Source organism: Phragmites australis, chromosome 17 (assembly GCF_958298935.1).
Source record: "Phragmites australis chromosome 17, lpPhrAust1.1, whole genome shotgun sequence".
Lineage (NCBI taxonomy): Eukaryota > Viridiplantae > Streptophyta > Magnoliopsida > Poales > Poaceae > Phragmites > Phragmites australis.
This window is the reverse complement of record NC_084937.1, coordinates 24,666,454-24,674,681: the sequence shown is the minus strand read 5'-3', so window position 1 is coordinate 24,674,681 and position 8,228 is coordinate 24,666,454.

Genomic DNA, 8,228 nt, shown 5'->3' with positions numbered 1-8,228 from the left:
CACTGTCATCCGCTCTTGGGCGAGTCACGAACGTGGACGGTGGACAGAAGCGGACTCTGTATCTTTTGCGGGATGAGCTCATTGATGAAATATTCTTTTTGCTTGCAAGGCCCTGACCGTTTTTGTCTATGAACTAAATAGCCGACGGGGCAAAATACTAGGATGGGGCGATCTCATGCACCACTAGTCTCATGTATCAAACAACCCTAATTAATTGGATCGTGTCATACCGGCTCGTGTGTCGGAGGTATGACCCATGATACAGCTCGTGAAGTACAATGATGTGTTAGGCTGGTGTGGACACGATTACGGTATGTGTTGGCCTTGCTGGGTAGCATCACAGCTAAGGTGGGGGCAAGAGCGACGACGTGATGCAATCGGAGCGAGGTGGGACGACGAGGTGGTTGGGCAGCTGGAGCGGGTCATGCTCGTGTTGTGCTGGCACAGCGTGCCACATGCTCAATACAGGCACGACATGAGGGACAGTGGCGTGCCACAAACTTGACCTAACCACGACACGAGGGACAGTGGTGTGTCTCGGATCGACCTAATAGATACGATCCATTTGGATAGCTTTGCACCTGGTCACCCCTTTTCCTCGTGAATTTTTAGGTCTGTTTTGTTTTGATTAAATTTGTCATAGGTAAGATTAGTTATGCGTGGACTACTGTCGAAGGTAACTAATAAATTTTTAGTTACATGTGACAAATTTAGTAAAAAAAACTAAGAAGTGTAGGTCAAAAGAGTAATAAATATGATTTACTATGATTGTAACAATTAAATAATTAATTATTTTAAAAAATATGATACAATTAATTTTAAATATGATAAATTTAGACGCGTACCAAACATATCCTAGTCACTGCAGCGTGGACAGCGGCGGCGTTGCGGTGGGCCCGCGGGCTCTATCGTCGTTTCCGTTTGTGGTCGAGACGCTGTGGCGTGAGCACGTCGCGCGCCCGCCGTTCGGGTGGTCAGTGGTGACGCCGGTTGTGGGCTGCTGTACCAGCTATTTACCACGTGGGCCCGAACTCGACCAGGCCACGAGGGGTGTAATTTTTTATTTTTTAAAAAAAAATTCAAAACGATCGCATGTTTACAATTGTTATTTAAAAATATAAAATTTAAAAAGTTCAGAATAGTGGAGGAGCGCGGGCGATCGGATCATCAGAGGAAGGTACTGGATACCTGCTCTGAAGGTGTTGTCTGGTGAAAATGAATAAATCACTGTAGTGGCGTGATGTGCCAGCACATTACCATTACCAGAATAGTTTACTCCAGTCTCCAGTATAAAAAATATGTACGCTTCTTTGAGTACTTTCATGAACAGTACGTTCCGAGTTCCCCTATAGCATGCGGTAAATTTTTCAGCGCCATGTTCAAATATCTCTTGATGACCTCCTTCGTCATTGGGCAGTGAGAATTTATATAGCACGCTGCTGAGTTACTATATGTATGCTTTTTCCCCTACGTGTCGAAGTTACTGTACTCCCGTGCAGCCATTTTTTTCGTTGTACTGTGCATATGGTCTAAGACACTATTTGTTTCGAATGTTAAAAATTGGATTGTGATTAAAATCTAAAAACTGAAACAATAGCTGATTGTAAAAGCTGTATTGTTACAATCTAACACTCAGATTATAACAATTCAACGCTCCATCTTTCACCAAATTGTAACAATCCACAATCTAACTTTTACAATTCAGATTTTACAATACAACTTCTTACAATTCACAATCTACGAACTACTTTTTCTAATCTCCAGCTAAAACAAAAGACCCAAAAATTACAAGTGCTAGCTTCGATGGCCTCAATTAATCTTTCTGTTCTACCAATTTAAACTTGAATGGCCCAAATGCATATTATCATCGCATTGTTTCTAGTGGTGTATTTACAGTAACTTACATCTAAGAGCCTGACTAATCACATGTGTTTTGAGTTCGAGTGCCCTCCGATTTTGGGTTATTTTCGAGATGCACTGGAACCAATCTGAGCTTAACCCACTACGTACGGGGAAGGCGACCTGCGGCTGCGGCGGCGGGAGACCGAGCACGTGCGGCCGGTCGGTCGCTCGGTCGTGGCCCGAGCACAGCGACGTGTCGAACGGCCGGACGTGGACCGTGGGCCAGGCCACGCGCGAACGATCTCCGCGTCCCGCCCCACGTCGCGCGGTCCGGTCCTTGCAGGCCCCCACCGGGAACCTGGGTCGCCGGGTCACGTGGGAGGCCGAGAGCCGGACCGCGACCTGCCAGCCACGGCCCGGTCGGGCCCCGGGTCGTGGCGTGTGTCCTCACGTGAGCCGGGCCCGGCCCACCTGCCTAAACCTGAAGGCTGGGCTGTCAACGACGAGCTCGAGCGAGCAGTTCGTCTCAAGTTTGAGCTCGATTCGAGCTAAATATTTGGATGAACTTATAATCAAGTCGAGCTTGATTAGAGCCCAGAGCGATTTGAGTTTGAGGAGCTTATAAATCTTGAGTTTTTTTATAGTCTTGTTTATGAGTTATATATGTATGTAGTTATGTGGTTTTGAGATTAGACGATCGAACTTTGAGTTAGATGGTGAGGTTAAAAAAATAAACTTAGCTAAAGTGAATAAACATCTGCTTTATCTCGTTGGAAAAATATTAGAGTTAGCTGAGTTTTTGACGAGCTATTCGAGCTCGAGCTCAACATACTCGCGAGCTTGTGATTAGATTTGATCTTAACTTGTTATGATCTCGAGCCGAGTTTGAATCGAACCTATAACAAATCGAGTTTGAGCAGCTCGCAAGCCTTGAACTTTTTTGGCAGCCCTACTTGGAGGCAATAGGAATGTACAATGAAAAATAGGAAAAGACAAATTTGGAGCGCTATATGACTTGTACAATGAGTTGGAATTGTCAAAAAAAAATAGAGATACTGTAATTGTTTCGACTCAAACAATTAATTGTACAATGATAAACAGAAAAAGACAAATTTTAGCATCTTATATGTCATATTTTTGTCTAATTTTTTTCTAAATTTTTTTGAGAGACATATGATAGCATCTTCTAAATCACAATTATATTTTAGAATTTTTTTATAACTATTTCGATAGTGTTTTGAATTTTGAGAGTATTGTAATGCTATATTTTTATGTTTTTTTAATCTGTCGTTTATTGAAGGGCAATAGAATTATATGTTTGCAAATTTTTAAAACAGACGTATATATTTGCAAATTTAAAAATAAAATATAGAAATAAAAAATCGAGTTTTTGTGTGGCATTAGGCAGAGTGTGGGTGGGCGGTGTGGAACGCGGAGAAGGAGAGGCTTATGGGCCAAAACGTGGAAGAGTGGGCTAACATCCGCTAGCCGTTCGATTAGTTTGGTTATGGTTGTACTAGTCGGTTCCATTACTTTGAATTATCATATTTCTCGCATCCGTTGTTTGTTTTTAATTATGCTTGCATTGTCGTGTTCTTTATGACGAGCCTAACGAAATAAGATTCATATTACATATATTTTAGAGATATTTTAGTATAACGATAAGTTATATGTATCAGTAGTAACCGTTTACGTGTAAACTTATCAACAAATTCTCAACAAAAGTTGCTAGTAAATATACCGTTAAAGTTGATACCACACTCGCTGAAGTTCCTAAATAGTATACATATGAGATACTACTATAAATTTAAATTTGAAGCTGCATAAGTTGCCACTATATATTCATTGAAGTTTCTAGACCTAAGATAACAAATTCTAACACTTATACTGAGTTGCTAAACAGCCTTTATATAAGTTGCTACCAAACATTTACTAAAATTGCTTCCAAATATTTATTGAAGTTGCTATCGAAACTCATACTATTAAACACTCCCTAAAGTATGCCTGCAGAAACCCCGCACGAACAACACACACTTACCCAGTCGAGTCGTCGTCGGATCCCATTTCCACCACCGTTGTGCTTGTGCTCTACCACCGGCGCAACCCTGCCATCGGCATATCTGAAGGTGCTATCTCCTGAGGCCGCCATCATTGGTCTTCCCCGCCGCTAGCACCACCTCCCTATCCCTCTCTTTGTCCCTCGTGGTGATTTTATCTGCTCGATTTCCCTGAAAATTGTTGTACAGTATATTACGCAATTGCTTCCATGAGTATATGGATCCCGGGGGCAACGCAGAGTACCAAGATCTTGCTATCCCTTTTATGGCCAATACGAAGACTTTCGCCAGTGTTGTACCATCTCCTTTGGCAGACTCCACAGCCGCTTCGAAGCTCATACAAATTCCTTTGGGTCTAACTCTCCGTCAAACATTATCACTCTGGGCATCTTGAAGCCTGGTAGCCATGGTCGGTTTTGCAGATCCATGGCCAGCGGGGACTCCGGGTCTCCCGTGGACGACCTCCGCCAAAGATCCTGCGAAGTTCGTGCCATGTCTCCCAACGGTGTCACCTGGCGAGACATGCCTTCCGCCTGGTGTAGCATATAGATTTTCTCTTGAATTTTTTCCAATATTTTTCCTAGCTTCATCTTCCCGTCTGCGATATTCTGCAGCTTTTTGACTTGTTGCCAGGCTATCTAACATGCGCTTCTTCTGCGCTATCTGCCTTTCCAATACTTCGGCTTCTTGCCTGGCTATTCTTTCTTCATTTGTTTCATCTTCGTTTTCATACTCTGTGAAGTCATCAAGGTCTTCTCATTCTTCGTCTCGCACCCTTTCGCCTTCCTTCGCCGGAGGCTCGAAGTGTGCGCGATCAATTGGTTCCATGACCCGCATCGGCTCCGCATTAACCCGGACTGCTTCATCGTGGCGGGTATCACTGGCTCCTTGTGGCGCTACTTCAACTCCGCAGCATTGCTCTCGTCCGTCCGAAGCTTCACCGGCCGAAGCATTACTTGATCCTGGCAGGGCCGAAGGGGGTCTTTCGGCCGAAAGTTCCGGCAATACTGAAGGTTCCGGCAATGCTTCCATTGTTCCGGTTGGCTTCGATTTCTTCTTGGGTGGCATGGCGTCGAAATGTTCGATCCCCGCGGACGGCGCAAACTGTTGGAACCGAGATCCTAGACAATATGGACCTTTTGTTACGGGAATGTCGAAGGGTCCTCGGGGTGACACGTGTTAGAGGTGGAACAGTTTTTCAATTTTTGCCCAGGTACAATATGATCCTATTTATAGCCCGTACTCGACCACCCCAAGCGTTGTTTACAAATCCTACCCCTTTACTTGCTACATTCTCGAAATATCTGGAGGAATTATGGTACAAGTGAGCATAAATTACATAATTACAATTCTGCCCCGAATGACCAAAACTTGCCCATTATCCCGCGGTGATCTTCGTCTCCGAAGATCTGCCGAAGTGTTCTCCACTCAGTCGTCCGTCAGATGGTCTTCGGCCCCCGAGCGAAGGTCGGCTTCTATCTTCAGCTGTCGCGATCACTTAGGACCGCAGGCACGGGCTTCGTCCTTCGGTCGAAGGCCCGCCTACGTCTTCGCTGGCACGGGAAATCAAGGATGCAGGTGCGCCTACACCCTTCGACCGAAGGAGCTTTGCAGTCTTCGCCACCTTCAGATGAAGTCCCTGAAATGAAATTGCAATGACAAGTATGCGATCTTTCCAGTAGACTTCGAGCTACCCTCTGAAGAGGCGGGGGGGGGGGGAGATCATCCCCAATAATCAGTCACTTTGTTTTCGTAATGACTGGGACTAACATTTAATTTAATTTTACATGATTAGAATTGGGTAGTGCGTTGAACCATGCAAGCTTTGAAAACCTTGTTCAAATGATTTTTCACAAAGGTAATTCAAATGATTTTTTTTATGGAAGTGCAAACTAGTTTATAAAGAAGTCTGAATTTTCCATCTAAACATGTTTTGGTTAGGTCTTGAGCATGGCCAGTCTCAATGGCGAAGAGACAGTCCAAGAAGTACGATTTACTTGGATTGAAGTCTTGAAGACGCTTACCCTTTCTCTGGACCGCAATCATGAAGTGCTTGCCACCCGAGTTTCATGCTTGCTCCACAGCTCTCCGAACCGTGAGGATCTCAGAATCATTGTAAGCCCCAAACAACTGATTTTATATTCAATTCTATTCTAGAAAGAAATGCCACCAGCTGCTCTAAAATGGTTCTGTCTTGCTACTAAATATAGCCCAATGGAGAAAAGGCTGATTTCTGGAACTTGAGTTGGGTGCAGGGGCAATCTCCAAGAAGCATTGCACCGCTAATCTTTGAAAAATCAAAGAGGAAAAACTTTAAGGTCAAGCAAGGCCTACGAGATCATCACTGGTTGTCATACAATGAGGAAATCTCAACGGAGGAAGAGCTTTCACAGATTACATTATTATGGGGAAAGGTGAGTCATATTCAGCTTGTGGAAGATCAACCGGATTCTATTCTTTGGCTCTAGTCGGCTAAGAGTGCTTATAAGATCTAGTTTCATGGGACTTTAGTGAAGCATGATATGACTGCGGTATAGAAAGCGAAAGCCCAGCCTAGATGCAAAACGTTTGCATGACTTCTGTTGCAACAAAGGATTTTGACCGCGGATAATCTAGCAAAGCAAGGGTAGCCCCGTGACCAATCATGTCGCTTATGTGATCAAGAATGCGAAACTTCAACACACCTTTGTAAGGATTAAAGTCTTCACTCGAGAGGTTTGGTTCCATTTGTCCACTTGGCTACACCTCTCCAACCTGCCTTCTTTTGAGCTCTTTTGTACTACATATGGATGGTGGCGAGCGGCTATGAAAAGGATTGATAAGCAATTGAGATGTCTGTTCAACGGGATTGTGCTCATTTTTTGGTGGAATATATGGAAGGAAAGGAACACAAGGATCTTCTGTCATATGAACCTATCGGCGCTCAAGGTGGCGCATAGGATCAAGGAGGATCTGGATGTTTTCTCGGTAGCATTAAGCATGCTCTAGATCTGTTGTTGGGCGTTGCTGTCTCTTGGCCGCCCTTTGTGTTTCTTTTTTCTTCTTTTCCTTGTCTCGGCCGTGGTTTCGTCGGGTAATTGCTAGTCCTTTTCCAGCCTTCGGATCCCTGTGTTTTTTTCTTTGTAAACTCTTTTTATTCCTAGTCTAATAAAATCGGCAGATCTCCTACCGTCATTTAAAAAAAATAGCCCAATAGCAATGATGAAACGGGCTCTGTCTTGCTTGGGCCGGTTAAACCTGTCAGGCAGGCAGAGAGCCCAATCTGAAACTTTGAAGAGGAGCTAGAGTTCAGACCAGAGCAGACTGCTGCTGCCACCCGCCAACGCCGAGCCGCCAACGCCGAGTTAAGTTCTGGGCAGTTCCCCGCCATATGTAACAGACTCTTTGCCCCCACGTCATGGAGATTCCAGGTATGGACATCCGAATGAGCGCCTACATCCGCAGCGAGGCTCCACGTTCCAGAGAGAAATAATCGCAGTTTCTTCATGGCAAGAGTCTGACAGATCGAAGATGAGAGTGGCGGCACCCATATCTCATGTCTTTCTCTCTCTTTTTCTATATCCTACTTCAGTAGTGTTTCTAACGGAAGCCATAAATAGTCAACGTGCTTACAAATCACGCTGGGTAGTGTAGTGGGTAACTAGCTGGTAGCTGGTGTTGCAGAGAACGCTCTCACGACCACCGGCACCACGAAGACCGCCACCACCACCACCACCACCGTCACCACCAAATCGTTGTTTGCTCTGGCCTTGCACGCGTGGAACCTGTGCGTGCTCCTCGTCGTGCTCCTCCTCCTCTCCCCCGCGGCCGGCGTCGTGATCGTCCTCCCCGTCGCGTGCATAGCTGTCTCACTCCGCCTCCTCTGCGCGATTGCAGCTCGGCTCCTCGCGTCCTTCGTCCCGTCAGATCGGGCAGTGGCACGTGACCTGTGCGAACGAGAGCAAGACTGCGTCGAGCTCGAGGTTGACAGGTCCGAGGCGCCCGGCTCCTTTGACGACGCTTCTTCCTCCGCAGAAGAGGAGCGCGGAGGAGGAACGGATCAGCAAGAAAGAAGCGGCCAGGAGTACTTCAGTAGCTCCCTAGATGATGAAGAGCTCAGCGATTCTTGCTCTGGTGAGCAACGTCGTCGGTTTTTCTTCGTGGACACCGGGAGTTACTACAAAAGCGTGAGCATTATTTGTACCTTCTCTTCTAAATTTTTAGCACTGTATAGTTTTGCCAATCGATCCTTAGTACTTACTGATCAAGTGATCATGTGCGTGCAGTTTTACGATCTCCTGGCATTCTGGAGAAGCATGGAGAAAGGCGAGTGGAGGTGAAAGCACTGCT